Genomic DNA, 20,011 nt, shown 5'->3' on the forward strand with positions numbered 1-20,011 from the left:
CTGTGGCTTACTCCATCAAGTACTTCTTGCTTCACTTTGTAAGAAGAGGATTTTTTTCTGGTTGTGTTTGTGCTTCATCTTCTTTCCTTTTAACTTTTCATTTGTTTTCCATTTCTGTTAGTATCCCTTTTGCATGCACAAAAGTAAAGGGACTGAGACAATAAGCAACACATCAACAGCAGTCCTGACACACTGAACAGTTGGCCCAGCTTGGAAAGTGAGGCAAAGAAACATGCACATGAAGGGTGAATGGGCTCGTACTTTTCTGCTGCTGAGAACTGTCTCACCAAAGACCCACAGCAGATGTATCAAAACACTTCAGTAAAATTTCATAGAATCTGGGGACATAGCATAGTAATTAGAACAAAAAAAGCTGAAAGTTCTGTTCCTAGAGAACCATCTGCCTTCAGAAGAAACTGGTCAGGGTGGTAGATAGATAGGAAACCAAGTCATATGAAGAATGAGTAAAGATAGTGGAAAATTTTAGCCTAGCATCAGAAAATGATAAAATCTAAGGTAAAAGGAAGCCCAAAAGTCCAATCTACTAAAAAATGTTTAGATTTTCTACCAACTGCTTGTCCATCCTATGCTTAAAATACCTCTAATGAGGATAAGTTCCCTCTCACTGCAAAGCAGTATCTTTAATAGAAATATTCTAAAGTAAGTTTTTACTGAGGGATAACACACATGTGGAAATTTTCACAAATCATAAACATACAGCTTGATTAATGTTCAAAATGTGAAGTCACATTCCACTTTTCTGCTTTTGTTGTTGTTCTTGAGGGCCATCTGTCATTTTGATTTATTTTTAAAAAATGTCTTGTGGAGGACACCTGGGTGGCTCAGTCAGTTAAGCGTCCTAGTTTGGCTCAGGTCATGATCTCGCAGATCATGAGTTCAAGCCCCACATCAGGCTCTGTGCAGACAGCTCAGAGCCTGGAGCCTGCTTCAGATTCTATCTCCCTCTCTCTCTGCCTTCCCCCCGCTAGCGCTCTCCCTCTCTCAAAAATAAATAAATATTAAAAAAAATTTCTTGTGGTATATTGACATATAATGTATTAGTTCCAGGTGTACAATAGAATGATTCAATATTTGTATATATTGTGAAATGATCACCACCAAATGAGGAGTGTAGTTAATATACACCACCTCACATAGTTACAATATTGTTTCTTGTGACGAGAATTTTTAAGATCTACTCTCTTGGCTACTTTCAAATACACAGTTTTATTATTATACCATTTTACATTATTATATATTAATATATATTATTATATTATATTGTTATATTATTAACTATAGTCTCCATGCTATACATTACTTCCCCATGACATTTTTTTTAAAAATGGAAATTTTACCTGCATCACCTACTTTTCCCACCCTCCATCTCTGGCAATGACTAATCTGCTCCCTGTATTCATGAGTTTTGTTTTTGTTTTTAAGATGCCACATGTAAGTGAAATCATATGGTATTTGTCCTTCTCTGTCTGACTTTTTTCACTTAGCATAATACCCTCTAGGTTCATCCATGTTGTCGCAAATGGCAGGATTTCCTTCATTTTAATGGCCGTATAGTATTCCATCAGATACGTGATACACATCACATTTTCTTTATCCGTTCATCCATCAGTGCCAATGCAGGTTGTTTCCATATCTTGGCTATTGTAAATAATGTTGTGGTGAACACGGGAGTATAGATATTTTTGAGTTAGTGCTTTCATTTCCTTCAGATAAATACCCAAAAGTGGAATTGCTGGAACATATAGTAGTTCTATTTTTAATTTTTTGAGGAACCTCTGTAATTTTTCCCGAAGTGGCTGCATCAAGTTACATTCCCAGAAAAAGTGCACAAGGGCTCCCTTTTCTCCACATCCTTGCCAACACTTGTTATGTCTTGTCTTTTTGATAAGAGTCGTTCTAACAGGTGTAATGTCTCATTGTGGTTTTGACTTGCATTTTGCTATTAGTGATGTGGAACACTTTTTCATGTGCCTGTTGCCCATTAGTATATTATCTTCAGAAAAATGTGTTTGGTTCTCTTCCCATCTTTTACTTAGATTGTTCTTTTGTTGTTGACTTGTATGAACTCCTTCTATATTTTGGATATTAACCCCTTATTAGATGTATGATTTGCCAATATTTTTCCCATTTAATAGGTTGCCTTTTCATTTTATTGATGGGTTCCTTTGTTGTGCACTTTTTGTTTGTTTATTTGGTGTTGTCCCACTTGTTTATTTTTGCTTTTATTGCCTTTGCTTTAAAATCATCATCATCAAGACAGATGTTAAGGAGCTTACCACCTATGTTTTCTCCTAAGGGTTTGTAGCTTCATGTCTTCAAGTCTTTAATCCATTTTGGGTTGATATTTTTTGTGTGGTGTAAGATAGTAGCTGTCAGCTGAGCATCCAACTCTTGGTTTTGGTTCAGGTCATGATCTCACAGTTTGTGAATTCAAGCCCCATGGTCAGGCTCTGCCCTGGTGGTGCAGAGCTTGCTTGGGATTCTCTTTCTCTCCCTCTCTCTCTGCCCCTCCCCAACTCACACACACACACACACACACACACTCTCTCTCTCTCTCTCTCTCTCTCTCTCTCAAAATAAATAAGCTTTAAAAAAAGTGGTAATTAATTTAATGTCTTTGTGTAAGCTTTCTTAGCGTGTGTCAATATCCCCTAAGTCTAATCAACTATGAAATACTAGCAAGATGACTTTTTTTTTGAAATTAATAGTTTAAGGACCAATTGCTTGATAAAGGAGAATTCACTACAGGAAATGCACCCTAAAGACCATGCAGCCGTGAACGAGCTGATCTTCCCTGGCAACACTATGAATGCAGCCTGAGCCAATTCAAACTTCCACAGTGAGCAGAGAGCCCAGCAGGCACTTATGGTGCATGCTCAAGTAATACATGATAACTCAGGGAACCAGGACTTCTCATCTAATCTTCAGCACTGCCAGAAACATAGGGGGGCTTCCTACAGTGGGAATAAGAAGAACCCTTATAAGAAGACTGTTCTGCAGCAGGTGCACCAAGAGGGTAGAGAGCAAGGGGTTCATGCAGGAGAGTCCCTCTCCCCCCCCCCCAGTCCTCTAATTCTTTCACAACTAGATTATCTTCCTATTTCCTTTCAGTCAGTGGGACTGCCTTTATGTGCATATGCGTCAGTAACATGAAATAGGCATTGTTCTCCCTGAATCCAGGATTTCAGCATGAAACCACTCTGAACACAGAAAGTATGCAGTGTCACTTAGTGTTTGCAGTCAGAAACGGTATACTCCTTTTCAAGGAAATTTATTAAAAAAGGAAAAATGGCCTGAGGCAGAAGAATTCAAAGGCTCTGAGCACTGAATTTTATGAAACATCACTACCAAATCAGGCAGGTAGATATTTGCTGGGATCCAATGTTTAAAATGATGGCTGGCTTCCTACTTATGGTCACCTTAAGAACAGGATGAATCAAACAACATGCAACACAGGATAAGATCTATGACTATGGGAGCTACTGCGTCCAGTTTGGTCCCAATGTGCACGTACAGTAGAACTCTCCCTCTTCCACCTCTTCTTTTCCTCACTTCCTCCCTTCCTCCTTCCTGTCCATAACTATACTGGGAATTGACTACATAATAAGCACTTGGGTGGGTACTAGGGATACAGCAGTGAAACTCAACATGTTTCAGGTGCCTTTTGGGACTTAAAGTCTAATACAGTAAGTGCAACAAAGTCAAGGGTAAAGTCTTGGAGGGGATGAAACCTGCAGACCAGCCGATGTAGCAAGGTATGGTTAGCTTATTGGGATGACAGAGATAGGAAAAAGACTTGCCCTCTGTTCCATGCTAAGTTACCTCTTTAACCAGAGCTACTCACACACTGCAATTATTATGGAAAAAAACCACTGAAAACATAAAACACACCATTAATATCTACATTTTTGCGTCATGAGAATAGTATTTAGCTTTGTGACATCTTATTCACTAGAATCTTTAAGTGAGTTACAAATGTACCAGAGAATTATTGTGTTAACAAAGCATCTAAGAATATACACGTTTGTATATTGTTCAAAGTCAGGGATATTTTATCCTGAAATCCCCCCCCCCCATCACTTCATTTAGTCCAGGAACTTCCCAATATATACTGAGAATAGGCAAATCCAATGATACACTAATGATGTAAACTTAGTCAAAAAACAGTTTAAAATGAGACTGACCCCTTTTATTCTACCCTGTTCTAAGTACATGTAAAATGTAGAGTTTAGATATTTTTCCTCATTCCTAAGCACAGAATTCCAAAGAGTTCTTTCTAGAATACTTGGGACATTGTCAGTTTTTACCAAAATAAAAAACTCAATTTTTTTTTCATATAGGAGAATATGTATCTGAAGTATTTACCTGCATAGCATAAAATAGTATAGCAATTACATCTTAAGAACAATTCTGAGAAACAGTTCAGAGGTTTCCATTCTCTGCTTTTGTGGCACATTTCTTGGTAGAAACGTGTTATCCTACCCCTTGACCCTGCCCATGTTACTGTCCACGGCACCTCCATTTCTGAGAAAGTTCAGCCAGCTCTTCTTGTGTGGCATGGAGAAATGAACATTCTTCAGTTGAATGAGTTATGCAACTGAACGGATCAGTGATAACTGTGGTTTAAACTAAATTGAGGAATAGCCAAAAATTAAACTGACCACACTTCAGATCCATGTTGGCCTTACTTGAACTGATTTGACATGTCTGTTACTGTTTAAATTTCTGCATTTAGAAATGAGAATTAAAATTTTCTACACAAATAAGCAGGGGAGGCCCAGGAAAAAATAAACCACTCTGCTACAAAGAATTCTATGAGTTATTATTTACTGACAATGACTCTTCCCTCCTAACTAGATTTTGATGAAATTTGTCACTTAAGGTCTGAAAGGTGCTTTAGGGTTTCTAGAGAAAAAGTTTTGTATAAACATTGTATGTTATGACGGGTGAAAATTTTTGCAAAATTATAGTCCAATTCACTAGAGCAACAGAATACAAACACAAAATACATCTGGAAAAAGAGATAAAAAGGAAAACATGGGTGGTCACTTTCCCAACCTATACTCTCCTTAATAAATCAGAGTTTGCTTCTATACAAAAATAATAGATCATCTCTCACATCTTGAAAGCTGCTAGAATCATTTCATGGAAAAGTGGCCTAATGCCTAAACCATCTCCAACCAGCCCTGGAGCTTCCTGAAACTGCCAATGAATGACACCTATTTGCAAAACATTTATTTATTCCCTTGCACAATGCAGGCTACTTCTAGGCTTTATACCCACTCTTTGATATAGCCTTTAGATGATCACAGTCCTTAATTGTTTTTGCAGAACATTCTACCATTTCCTCCTTGTTTCTTTTCAACCTGGTTTCTGCTATTACCTTTTGGGTCTTTGGTTGAATGCTCAGAAAAACCTTCCAGGGAATGTATTTGTTCTTTTCACTCTCTTATTTGTGTGTTGGAAGTCAATATAAATAAGAAATAAGAGACTTAGAACAAAAACAGAACAAGACATTTCATCTTCGAGTTGTGTAGCCACAATCAAAATCTCACTCATCTCACTCACTCATACAGAATCATGTAATCTTTCACTTTACCTTGTCAAAAGATGGAACACTCTCAAAACATCTCTTACTGTCTAGTTTCATTCACTAGTGGTGATAAACCGTGGAGCAAAGTAGTCAAAGAAGGGCTGAAAAAATTGACATTCTTGTCACCACCCTCCAAAAAAGAATGATTGTTTTGAAAGTAGCCACTGAATTCATAGCCAAAATCTGTAAATCTAGTAAGTCTTAACTGATAACCACCCATAAGAAATAACTGCCTCTGTCTCTCTCAAGACATAGACAATCCCGCCTAGATATTTCCCGCTTTGTGAATTGCATTTGCAGTATCGGGAAAATGCTGTTGCAATAACTTCTGAGTTTTTTCCTATGTTCCACACACTGCTGGAGAATTCACATGATTTTATGCACCTGTGTTGTTTGGTCATTTTCTTTGCATCCTTTGGGAGGAATCAAATGGCTGTCTTGATGTAATGGATGCCTTGTGTATGCAGAAGCCAGGGTGAAAGTACTGCTACCTATGGGAATACATTGCATTTCCAAAAATGCACAAATAAAAACAATGTTGAATTTCTGGTATGCTCATTGAATGTATGTGTGCATGGACCCACACAAACTTCTCTACACACAGATACAAATGAACTGCCCATTTCAGACATCAGTAACCACCAGCTCTTTTATAAAGAGGATATTGTGCCTTGCATTTTGGACACACATGGAAAATGTTCTTAAATTGCTTTCTGTTTTTATCATTAAATGTGGGAATATACCTAAAAATCACAGCAAACTCTTCTTTCTGTGTGGTCTAAAACATTTATCACTTTTTCCTATAGAAGGAAGGAAATGCTATATTTAGCATTTTGTGGTAGACAGTAATAAGTGATTCTGAGATCTGATAATTACTAGAAGATTTATTCCATTAACAAACCAATATCCCTGGTATTTAAGTTTTGCCAAGCGCAGGCATGACTGATTAGCAATTTTGTCTCTGAACATAAAAAAAGTAAATGACCAGTTAGCATACTATTCTATATTTCACCATTAATGAAATTGTACTGAGAAGGTTTAAAAAGAATTTTCTTTTTATTGACAAGAAAATGGAGTATTTCCTCTGAGAAGAATTAGTTTCTTAAAAATAAAAAAAGCATGACACTTGGGAATAATGGAAGAATGTTAAAAAAGAAACTCAAGAGATTATAAATAAATATTTAGTGATAGATACTTGGTGGATATTCCATTTACACAAAATGTCACACTGAGATTTAGCAAAAGTGTTATGGCTGCCCAGTATTGAATACTGGTCCCTCCTGACCTGGCTTCCTCACTTTTAGCCTCTTCCTCTGCTCTCCCCAATAAATGCCTGATGCTCCACTCATACCAAACTAAATATGCATTTCCATCCAACAAGAAAGACCCCTCTTGCCCTCAAGTCCAGAGAGACTAAGATTACTTTAAACTCTTCCATTTGGAACACCAACACTTTAAATCTTTTTAAAACCACTATACTTCTTTCCTCCTTGCTAACATATTGTCTGCTGTGTAACTTTTTCTAAAATAGACGTTTTGTCTACTTTGGAAATCACTGAGGTAGATTATTTCTTCTTCGATGATTTCTCCAAAGGTCATATAAAACTCCTCAAGTACATCGTGTGCCTAGTGGAGCTATGGCTTGTGGTCCCAAAGAGCATCTGAGGCATGTAGTAGTCCCAAGGCATTGGATGCTAGACAATCTGACCAGTGTGCTTGCCCCTTGTCTATCCCCCAGTCTCTACAGCTGAGAGAATGTCTATCAAAATTTTCTTAAATAACAGACTTAAGTATGCCCTGATAGGAGATAATGTAAAGATTTGCATGTGGTAGTTCATTAAGATTGGTGGACCAAGTCAGCTGGGCTACACCAAAGAGTGTTGGTTTTTCCAGTTGTCTGCAGTGCCAGGGAGAGTAGGAAATAGAAGTGAGCTAAGTGAGCAAATAGTTTTCCCTTTGGGGAGTGAGGTCAGAAGAAAGGAATACTCACATGTGAATCATAGTGTACATAAACCTAATTATAGATTTCTCAAGCTTATACATTTTATATAATAATAAAGTCAAATCAAACTTACAAACTCTATCTTGAATACTTAAAAGCAATAAAATTCAAATTTACCACATTAACTTAATGTGAAAATTAAAATTGTTTTGCTGAATCTAAGTTGCCACATCACCCTATTACCTTAGTCTATGAGAGCTTTGAGTTTGCGATATACCTATATCTATATATCTACATTGGTGCATATATATATAAATAGTTATAGATATAGATATTTATCTACTTATTTACCTATATAGGTATACATCTGCCTATCTATATATAATGCTATGCTAGGAAAAAAAATGATGGCAAAGTCTAAACTGATAAAACTAAGCCTTCTGGTAATATGGATGTTATCAGCATTGACAAGACCACAGAGAATCATCATCTGATCTATGACACCAAGAGTCTCTGCTGTTCATTATATCTTGCCTGAGGAGCAAAGTACAGTTGTATAGAGTAAGAAAGATCTTTGTGGGCACAAAAAGAATCCCTTATCTGATGACCCATGATACTCCCATTATCTTCTACCCTTATCCCCTCAGCAAGGTGAACTACAACACTCAGATTAATTTAGAGATTGGTAAGATTATCAATTTCATCGAATTTGACACTGGTAACCTGTGGGACACTGGGAAGAATTTATGTAATCACCACATAGACATCATGGCTCTCTGGATGTGGTTAGTGTAAAAGATGCCAATGATAACAGCTTTGCTTACCTGGCTTTCCAAAAGTTTTGTTAGTGGAAAACACAACGAACCATCGATTTCTCTTAACTAAGGGAAAGGTGTCCACTTCACCATTATTGAAGAAAGAAAGAGACTGGTGGCCAAAGCAATGGGTAAAATGATCTTTTGGTGATGATTGGAGAGCCCTTGGTGGGGGGGGGTGGTGGTGGTGGTTAATTAAAGATAACAGCACAGAAAAGAAAAACAAAAACTCCTCAAGAGATGAAGTATCTTGCCAGTTGTGCAGATTCAAAGTGACCTTCCTTAAATTCGTTACCTTATGTGCTTCAAGTTTATACCAAAGCACTTTAACCAAGAATCCAAAATTCTCAAACACACTCCAAGCTTTTTCTTCCATTAATATTAGATGTCTGACTTCGGTGCTAGTCTTCTAGCCAGACACATAAAACTTCACTTTCAGCCACAATCTCTGTCTTCCACTTCTGCAGAAGTGCTGATTCCAAAGGCGCTACTCTTTTTCCAGGTTGTATAAGTTACTCTTTGTTGCTCAGAATCATTCTCTTGTCGAATCATCCTTTTTATTTTAATTTTCTTAGTGTTTTATTTATTTCTGAGAGATAGAGACAGAGCATGAGTGAGGGAGAAACAAAGAGAGAGGGAGACACAGATTCTGAAGCAGGCTCCAAGCTCTGAGCTGTCAGCAGAGCCTGACATGGGGCTCAAACCCACGAAGCATGAGATCATGACCTGAGTTGAAGTTGAATGCTTAACTGACTGAGCCACCCAGGCGCCCCTCTTCTTGCCAAATGATTCTTTCCGTATTCCACATATATTCTGAATTTTCTTATTGCTTTCTGTGTTTTTAATCACATCTAATTTCATTTCTGTTGTAATCATGTACTTTTTCCTAGCATTGTTAGTATTTTTACTACACATCCAAACTAAAAGAGAAAAAAAAAAAACAAAACAGAGTGTGGATTTTCAAACACTACCATTACACTGAGTCAACCTTTCCTTTTCTTATTCCTTGTCAACACCTTTTACCAATTTTGTCTATCTCCTCTTAAAATCTCACTTCCTTTACAAACCTTTAAAGACCTTGTTCATATATGAGCATTCATAGGCCAGAGGAATTGGGGTCCCAGAGCTGTTTTCCACCTAACCCTTGCCTCAGCCATGAACTGCTCTTTCCTACCACACCAAATTACAGTTAATCTTACATCTTGTATGCAGGTGTGGAAGCCTCAAATTGAGGAACACACAGTGACAATACAACTGAAACATCGAAACTGCTTTATCAGCCTTGACTGCTTACACTCCGATGGTTAAAAGAGAAAGAAATGAAATTCTAATATTCAAGTCTCGCCACATTTAAAGATATTTTAACCACTACTCTACTTGGCTCTTTGTTATAGTATCTGGAATCTTTATCAATACACAAATGGAATGGGATCTAGAAATAGAATAGAAAAAGAAATAGCATCCATTTATGTAAACTAGAGCTATAATTCTTATACTTCATAACTTGCGACCTGAGGTTCTTATTTGCTATATGAAGATATAACTAAAAATTCTGGTAATTGCTGAAACGGAAAGAGCAAGGTAGTGCAATAAAGGATAACCAAGGGTCAAGAATTTTCTCAGATATAGTGATTAGAGAAAATCGCACTGAGGAAAGGATATTTCCACAGTGACATGACCTGGTAATGTGAAGGGCAAGGAGAAAAACTTTCAAAGTGAGGCAAACTTCAGGGGTGAAGATCCTGGAGGAGATAAAAAAAAAAAAATTAGGCTGTTAGAGACACTGAAAGAATTCCAGATGACTCGGCTTGGTAGGTAATTGGAAACTGCCCTGAGATGAACTTGGTGAGCTAGCAGGGGCCAGAACGTGCAGGGTCTTGCAGGTCAAGGTTAGGGGTTGGTCTTTACTCTTGGTGTAATGGTAAGCTGTTGAAAGATTTAAAATAAGGGAGTGGTGTAGTTGCAGTTGCGTTTTAAACATATGAGTTCCCTTGTTGTGGATTGAAGAAAAGAGAAAGGCGAGAATAGAAGCAACATGAGCTCTTCAGAGGCTGTTATGGAGTCCAAGAAATAACGAGAGCTTCATGTAAGACCATGGAGGTGCTGCAGAACAATGGAAAGAAATGGCCAAATCTGATGTGCTTTGAGATATATTTTGATAGATATATTCAGAAACAAATATGTATAATATTATATATAATATATATTTGGATAAGACTTGCAGAAGCACTGGATTTGGACAATAAAGGAAAAAGGAAATAAGAGTTCCATTTGTAATAGATTAAGAATGAGATGATTATATGTGTATGAGTAAATTTAGGCTTCTATTGTAAACAATCCTCAAATTTCCTGATTTATCAAAAGCTTGTTTCTCATTCATGCAACAGACTATCATGTGTCATCTTGGCCACATAACTTTCCTAAGAAGCTCTTTTCTACCTGGTGGCTTGGGGACTGATCTTTTCTATATTCTGGCTCTATCTTTTTTTTAGGTCCTTAGGGTGTTTTCTATTCAGTATGCTAATGAATAAACAGAGCAGGAGCAAGCAGGAAGATTTGGGCAAGAATACATATAGGCCTGTTTGGGCAATGACATCACATCCACCATATTACATTGGCCAACCTCAATCACATGGTCTAGATTAATTGCAAGAGAGACTGTGTAGTCCAGTTATGTGCTCAGGAAGAAAAGGAGAAGGCATAGCAATCTTGCCATAAACTTCAGCAGGAGTGTCAAATAGTCTTTGAGATCTAAAGTTTGAAGCATTCTCTCAAATAAGAAAGAAATCAAAAACAAATGTCCATTGAGTCCCATTTCCAATGATCTAACCTAGGCATTTCAGAGGGTACAGTGATGAACACCCCTTTTTTTACTACCCACAAGGGCTGTGTAATGTAACTGAAAAAAAGAAGATAAAAACATTGTAAAAACATTGTAAAAGAAAATAATTGGGTATATCACAGAGCAGCAAATAATTACCAAACAAGTGATGTACACAAAGTATCATATATTGGGGTGAGGAGAGCAAATTCACAGGCTTGCATGAGGCTTGAAGTTTCCTAAATGAGGAAGAATTTTAAGTGATCATAAAGAATATATGCGTTATCCAGGAACAAAAAAAGATAAAAGACAATTTTTGGGGGCATAGGGAAATGCATTAGTAAAAATCAATTTTTTCCACTGTTTAGAATAACTGGTTTTTGGTTATAATTAGCACTCTTTTGAAACCACAGATTTCAATGTCAGTTAACTATGTAGTAACCAGCTACTTAATAATTATATTCAAAGTGATGTTTATGTGACTTAATGCAATTTTTCTCTTTCCAGATAGGCTTATGTTTATAGGTACAGCCCTAGGTGCTAAACAAAGATGGACTCATTCACACTCTGAGTTCAAATCTGTAATCCACTGTTCCTGGTCTACACAATTATAAAGAAGAAATGTCAAGGTTCTCCAGGGGATCCAGTCAATGGTCAGTTGGCTAAGGAGAATTTCCACATGTTTTGTATATATATAGATATGACCTTGTGAGGATCAGCAGAAAGGCTAGCAACCAGCTGCAGAAACAGAGTCAAGGAAGTGGGAGCAGGGGATGACTTGTCTGTGTCTTAGACAGAAAGAACTTCCCTCAACTGCTTTGTCTATAATTAGGTTCAAACTCTCAGATCAAGCAGTCAAGCTCAGAAGACGGAGCCAGGTCTGAAGAGAACTATCGTGATTCACCCCTTTGGAGTCTGCCTTTGGCCATACTGAAACAGATTGATGATGATGATGATGATGTCAATAATGGTAATAATTTGCACCAACTTGGGAGCTTTAATGTTACATTTTCAAAGATGTTATAAACATTAATTAATTAATTAATTAAGCCCTCCAGCAGTTCCTAAGGTAGCCATTACCTGTATTGTACAAATAATTAACCAAAGCAAAAAAAGGTTAAGTGGGCAGGCTGAAGTTACATGGGAAATAAAAGCTAGGAAAACAGAGACAAAGTTGGCTTATTAATGTCATTCCTTGGGAAATGAAGATAAGTTTGTAGAACCCATAATGAACTATGGGCAAAAGAGTAGAAATCTGAGGTCCAGGGGTATCCAGGGCTCTCTCAGAATTTCTCAGAAAGTCAGTAATCTAACAGGGCGGTGTCCTTGAAGCTCTGATGCTCTGACACCTGGCCAAGATGGCCCTTCCCACCCCTGCGAGCTTCTGTGCAGGTGCCTCACCACAGTGATGTGATACACTCCCTACTTCCTTTAACGGAATGCAGCTGAACTGCAGGTAGAAATGGGGTTATTTACTTTGGTTTCTCAACATCGAGTACAGCGCTGGGCATGGATATGATACAATATACACATTTTCAATAAATACTGCATAGGTTAAATTTTATCAACTTAGCCTGAAGTACAAAACAAACAAACAAACAAACAAAAAACAAACAAACAAACAAAAACCACTATAAAGTAAAATCATTCCAAAAAGCAAAGGGATTACTGACTGGATTGAAAGGAAAGGAGCCCCAATGTAGAATATAGAGGACTGAACATTGACAGTGAACACTGAGCCTGAAAGACATGCCTAAATTTGGCCCTCTCCCTCATCTTCAGTTTACTTACCTGCAAAAAGTAAGAATACTACCAGCCTCAGAGAGTTGTTACAGGGCCAAATGGCATAGTATGTGCAGATCACCTATCTCTAGACCATCCTAAGCCCACAATAAACACTCATGTGCTTTCCTCCTTTTAAAACCCAAAGTATCACTAAACCTTCACAGTTGGAAATACCAAGAAGTAATCTTCTTGCCTCTAGGTTGAAAGGGTTATTTTCACCTGGAAAGCCCCTTCTCAGCAAGGTGAAAGGAAGGGAATATGAAAATATGAGAAAGTAAAGACCAAAGCACAACTATAATTCCATTTGAGCAGAACAGCCATAGGAAAATCTAAATAAATGAAAATGTTGAATATTAGCTCATTTACCTGATACAAACAGTCCCAAATTAATTTAAGGACCTTGCACATTTAATATAAATACTAACTATCTATATTAACTCAACTTGAATGCATGATTAACACAATCAATCTCACCCAATCCTACAAGTTTTAAGTTTTAATCCTTTCAAAGTTTAATCCTTTCAAGTTTTAAGACTTGAAAACAAGATGGAAAAAACTTAGTGGGAGGAAAGGGGAGGGGCAGGTAGGTGGAGGAGGAAAGGGAGGAACAAGGTCAGGTCCAGTGGCAGGTGTAGGAACAGGTGCTCAGGGTGGGTAGGGGCCATGGAAATGAAAATAAGAGGTTATACAAACCATGTCTATATGCGTTCACACACACACACACACACACACACACACACACACACACACAGTCTACCCCTTAATCATATGTTTAATTAAGCTTATAAAAGATGAGAATTGGGTTTTAACCACATCTTACTTTGATTTGCTCCATATGATTAATCTCATAAAATTTAGTTTATTTTGCTATTTCTAACAGTCTTGAGGATATACCTATTCAAATTGAAAAGACAATGGATCTTTCTTGCAGCTCCTGAAAAATTCCACTTGAGATAATAGTTTTTACCTTTAATTGATATTGGGTGTGATGTTCTTAGCTTTTTCTTGTTAGCTGTCCCGGGTCTAAGGCGACTAGGGGTTCATGAGAGGATAATGAAGGATAAACACTGGGGATTTGGAGAGAGACACCGAGAGAGCTCCCTGAAAAGCTGAGCTTAGGAATCTAGAAAACAGATATATATGCTGCCTGATAGTGTTAGCTTCTCAAAAAATAGGAAGACAAAAAATAATTGGGATTATACCTAAGATTACTACAAGGTAGAATAATTATCTTTATTCGTTGTTGTTTGATACTGAAATCTATCCCTGGGCTTAATATCAATATACTATGAGATCACATGTAACAGTTGAGCCAAGCGCCATGTATTAGTATGTTTGGCTCTATTAAATGCTTTGGAAAGAAGCAATAAAAACTTAGTTGTAAGTGGTAGACAGACACAATTTTATCATCTGTCATTGCCATTAAGTTAAATCAACATGGAATTGAAGCAAGTGCATGTTAAAGCAGTAATTGTATATATGACACATCTTCAATGTAACAAATATTTTCACTGTATTAACAATTTTTTTAAGTATTTATGTTTGGGAGAGAGAGTGAGAGTGCATGAGAGGGGGAGGGGCGGAGAGAGCAGACAGAGGATATGAAGCTGACTCTGCACCAATAGCAGAGAGCCCGATGCAGGGCTCGAACTCGTGAGATCATGACCTGAGCCAAAGTGATGTTTAACTGAATAAGCCACCTAGGCGCCCCTATTGCACTATTTGATCATTCTTGCTTGATGTGGCAATATCTGATGAATAAGCTGACAGATAAAATATGGATTTGTTAACAGTCAAATATAAATGAGATAAAAAGTTGAACCAGAAAACCAAGCAAATGTGATCTTTTTCTTAAAGTCAGGTGGGTCCTTAGTTAGTTCTTTTGGTTAGCATAACTCAAATTCTGGTTTTAAAATTTAGAACTTACACTGCATTGAGACTTACAAGTATTCCCATTACCTCTACAGAGCATTAGGGTAGATTTGATGTTAGCATCAGTCCAAAATGCCTACAGTACTATTCTCACATTGTCTCCTCTGACCTTCATGTGATTATATTTATCACTAAGGATCAGGTGCAAGAATCAACCCGTTACAAATGTACTTCAGTATCACAAATCAGATACAAAAAGGGCTTTCTCTAGAACTTTAAAATCAATGAAGTATATTTTAGAGAACATATGAAATTCATTTTTTTAAATGAATTAAAAGCAAATGAATTTAAGAAAAATACAAGGAAAATACGATGGGCCCAATAATTACGTTTAGACTTCTTTTTTTTTTAAATCAATAAAATAGTTTCTAAAAGTAACCTACTTAATTCCCTGTTGACCAAAATACACATCTGTATAATGATTCTTATTCGAAAACAGTGCATCTATTTGCAAATTATATAATTGTTTATGATTTAAAGATATATCAAGGTTACTAAAAGCATTCAACGCTGACTAAAATGTCAACATATTTGAAAACAAGTCTGTTGGAAATAAAGACATTAAGTTATCTGGACAGTAAATTAAATAATAACCAGAATAGATGAGGTGCTGAGAAATTTCGTTTCTGAGAAGTTTGCTTTGAAGACTTTTGAGCAATTTGACCTAAATATCCTGAAGGTTTTTAATGGTCCTAAATAATTTATGTACCATCGGTTTGTTTGCAATTTTGAGCCATTGTTCTGTGCACACTGTGTGCACACAAGACCTAAACTGAGTGGTGTATATGATTTCAAAGTTGACTGATGGCTGCATTCCAATATTTTATCGGTAATCTTGTCTCGCAGTTTTTGTTCTATACGTATGTTTTATAAAGGATATGTTTTATAAAGGATACAAGTGCCCTTTATAAAACTGTTCAGAATGTTAACTGTGTCAAGTATGTGAGCCATAGTATTAAAAACGGTTACTTCTCTGGAACTGAAGCCAAATACTGTTCCTTGAAATAGTTTGCCTAGGAAAAAGTTGAACATTTTGTACAGACTATTTAGGGCACTCTTGCCTAAAGTCATGAGGATGGGCTAAGTGAATTGTCCAACTTTCTTCTGGTTCTATCAGTTTCCAAAACAGTGACCTCTGTTGGCAGTTTTTTCCTTCCAATTTGCAGATTTCTTAGTAGCATTTTCCCCCCAGATTGTTGGATAGCTGTTGATATTTAATGTAGGCTAGTGTATGTCTGCTTTGAAACTCTTTATGATGTTTTTAAACTAGCTCTGAATTCTACTAAATGTAATTACATGTGGTTTGAATTCTAATTGTGTAAACCTGTTCAAGAGAAAAATATCTTAGGTGGAAACGCTTAGAGAATAGTAAGAAACCTTTTCTAATGTGCTTGCTAAATTTGATATGCTGAAGTCAGTTAATTCATTTTTGATGGCTCAGTGTAAGAAAATTAAAATCCACAAATGATTTGGGGCACCTGAGTGGCTCAGTCGGTTAAGCATCCGACGCTTGGTTTTGGCTCAGGTTATGATCTCGCAGTTTCCTGAGTTCAAGCCCCGCATCAGGCTCTGCAAAAATAAATAAATCAACTTAAAAAATCCACAAATGATGAAATAGAGTTTGTGTTTACCCCATCAAGTATAATTAAATGTTTTGATAAGGAAAAATGTATGAGTATGATAATGGTTTCCCTGATCTGAAGCCTAAGTTGATGATATCACTCCTGTCATGAGAGATGTATTCTAGGTGGGAAGATGAACACACCCATGAAAAGTCAGGATCTAAAAAGACAGTAGGACTCAGCCTTTCCTTGAGTAACACACTTGGCTTTCAGGTCCTTCAATACCTCATTTTCCTGTCACCATACAGTCTTCAAAGTACCTTCTGGCTTTAATACTATGATTCCAAATGGACTACTGGGAAAAGAAAGAAATACGTGTTATATTAAGGGTTGGGGCTTTCTTTTATATGAAAGACCAAGTTGATTAAACAGTTTTTCAAGGAAAAGGAACTAGGCAATCAATAATGAGACAAAGGTCAGAACCACGTTAATACAAAGTGTTACATTGCCATAAAAATTCATCTGCAGCCTGTGTTGGGAGTTTGTGATTTTTGTGACCATGTTCAGAATTTCTTGAATGATCGTTTATATGAATTAGTCTCTTGCTGCTCAGGCAGGGGTGGTGAGGTGGCACATTCCCTTGTTTTTCTCTTGCTAAAGTCTTTTGAGGGAAAGCAATCAGGACTGAGGGAAGTGGGTCATACCACCTCCCCAGAAGGATTATTATCTGTCATTGTTGGTCTGTAGGTCCTACCATCTCTGCCGAGAACCTTCAGCCATCGCTTAAGGGATGGGGGCCCTTGCAGTGACATAGGCAGATGGTCACAATCCATCCCCAAGGATTTCCTTGCCTTGCTGATTTTCCCAGTCTTGGATGTGAAGAAGTGCTTTTACTGAACAAGTAGTTATATCTCAAAACCCACACAAAATAGGACTCATGGAAGTTGCAGTCTCACATAAATTGCTCTTTACTTCCCTACAAAGAAGGGAGCCTTAGAAACCTAGGCCTTCAAAAAGGGTGACTCCATAGAGAATGTCCCAAGGGATGTGTCACTATGTCCAGATGTCTCTCTCTATATCATCCTCCCCTCATTTTCCCAAAGATCTATGAAAGCTTTTAGTCTTACATCACCCCCACCCTTCAGGGGTTCCTGAGGATTTTTCTCCTCTTGTTCTTTTTTTCAATTCTGCCCCAAATGGCAGAATTAATGACAAGGGGTGGGTTCTTGTCCATGGGCAGTTGATGATGGTGGGCACTCTGTTCACAGTTTAGTCTCTCCATCCTAAACAGCTAGAGCTGATTTCTTCCAGTTACCTGAGAAGTAACATGCACATTTGCCAAGGTGAGATCACTTATTTGTCTTGATAGTCAGTATTCTGGCTCATTTGAGAAAAAGATTGTTTAAGGTGACTTTGACCTTGCACCTTGACACTATTATGCTAATGAATGTTTTTGTCCTCCTACACCAAGGTTTCTCAACAGTGGCATTATTGATATTTTTGGATAGATAGTTCTTTGTTGCGAGGGGCTGTCCTGTGTATTGTATGAAGTGTAGCACATCCCTCTAGCCTGTACCTACTAGATGCCAGTGGTAGCCCCAAATGGTGACGATCAAAAATATCTCCAGACGTGACCAAATATCCTCCGTGTGGCAAGAATTCCCCTACTGAGAAGCACTGTCCTAGATGTATCTTGTTTTTGTTTTTGTTCTTAATGTTTATTTATCTTTGAGACAGAGAGAGAGAGAGAGAGAGAGAGAGAGATCGAGAGAGAGAGCACATAAGCAGGGGAGGGGCAGAGAGAGGGAGACAGAATCCTAAACAGGTTCCATGATGTCAGTACAGAGCCCAACAGGGCGCTTGAACTCATGAACCGAGAGATCACGACCTGAACCAAAACCAGGAGTCAGACACAACCGACTGAGCCTCCCAGGCGCCCTGGTCCTAGATGTATCTTACAGAAATTTTCACAATAGCCATAAGTGGCCTCCTCTTATCTATCCCACATATCAGCATTAATTAGATTTGCTTTTGTTTCCAAATTGTTCTGCATCCCAAAAAAGGGTTGAACTCTCTGAGTATCTAACAAAACTGAGGTAAAGATATCACACTTGAACTTAAAATACCAAGGTCTGATATTGGTTAAGTAAAGTCTACAAGAGTGCCTTGCTGTTACAATTTTTTTCCTGAGTTTCCAAGCCTTCAGTTTACTTCAGCTTCATGATAAGTTAACTTTACATTGCTGAGATGTTGGTCATTCTCTTTTATAGCTACAGATTCTCTGGGGACCTGGGTTGCTTTCAGAGAAAAGCCGATGGGGTATCTGTTTTCTTCCTTCCTGTCCTTCCCTGTTCTGCCTTTGCTCTGACTCAAAGTCTCTGTCTCTATCAGGTTCATGTTATTGTTTTTGGATGGCCCAGGGAAAGCTAGTTTCTCCTAGTGATATAAAAATAGCGGCAGCTGGGTGGCTCGGTCAGTTGAGCAACAGACTTCAGTCAGTTGATCTCCTGGTTCAGGAGTTTGAGCCCCGTGTAGGGCTCTGTGCTGACAGCTCAGAGCCTGCAGCCTGCTTCAGATTCTGTGCCTCCCTCTCTGTTCCCTCCCACTCACACTCTGTCTATCTCTCTCAAAAATAAACATTAATTTTTTAAAGTTACTAAATCATGTGTACAGTGTTTTATAAATGGATACATGTTCTTTTAAAAACATATATAGTAATTTATATATAAAAACTGGGGGAGAGGCAAACTGCCATTTCCTTTGTCCTTCCTCCCCAACTCTGCTGGTTTCCAATATTAATTTAAATGTGATTCACTTTCATCTTTTCTTGGAAGGTCTGAATAAAAAAATCATCTTTCAAATTTCTCTTAAAATATATGCCACGTAGTTAAGTGTCCTTCAGGCTTCTAATAGAAGAAATTATTTATTACTTTTTGCTTGTGACAATCAGGGTGGGGAAAATGTTTTGGCTCTTCTAAGAGAGAAAAGGCTTCTGGAAAAATGCTAGCAAGTGTTTAAATGATTATGATCGCACACATAAAATTAAGCATTCTTAGAAATGCATTATGGTGCTTTTTTTTTCCTCTGTAGGGTAAATAAGGAACAGATTTTTCTTTCTTTCTTTTTTCTTTTCTTTTCTTTTTTTTTTTTTTTTTTTTTTAGTTTTATTGGGGACATTTTATAAATCACAATACAGTGAACTCACCACATGAGTTGTGCTGGACATCTGCCACTACTCAGCTCCGTAAAAGCACCAGCTCCCTTTTGAATTCAGAGAACAGCTCTCAGCCCATGAAAACATCTGGGTCTCAATGGTTTGGAAAGTAATAGTTCAGGTCCCTTTAGAAAGGCTTTTTCTGCAGTGGGAACAGGAGTGTGCGCGTAGTTAAAAAGGGTTTTGTAGTACCCATTGGCCAGAGGCATTAGCTTAGAGCTTCAGTTCCCAGAAAGATCAACGTGGGCCTAAACAAATCTATAAGGGGCCTCATGAAATCATTTGGTGGGACTCAGGGGGCCAGAATATGCTTTACATTTCTTTTC

The 20,011-nt window shown here is 37.6% G+C and overlaps 1 long non-coding RNA gene and 1 pseudogene across 2 annotated transcripts in view; one reads left to right on the forward strand and one right to left on the reverse strand.

The window, feature by feature from the left end:
• The window catches only part of LOC125925524 (uncharacterized), a 401,134-nt gene that overhangs the window by 168,238 nt on the left and 212,885 nt on the right, over positions 1 to 20,011 (reverse strand). The gene's annotated exons all lie outside the window — the stretch shown is intronic.
• Positions 7,050 to 8,441, forward strand: LOC125925523 (40S ribosomal protein S4, X isoform-like; annotated as a pseudogene).

Source organism: Panthera uncia, chromosome F1 (assembly GCF_023721935.1).
Source record: "Panthera uncia isolate 11264 chromosome F1, Puncia_PCG_1.0, whole genome shotgun sequence".
Classification (NCBI taxonomy): domain Eukaryota; kingdom Metazoa; phylum Chordata; class Mammalia; order Carnivora; family Felidae; genus Panthera; species Panthera uncia.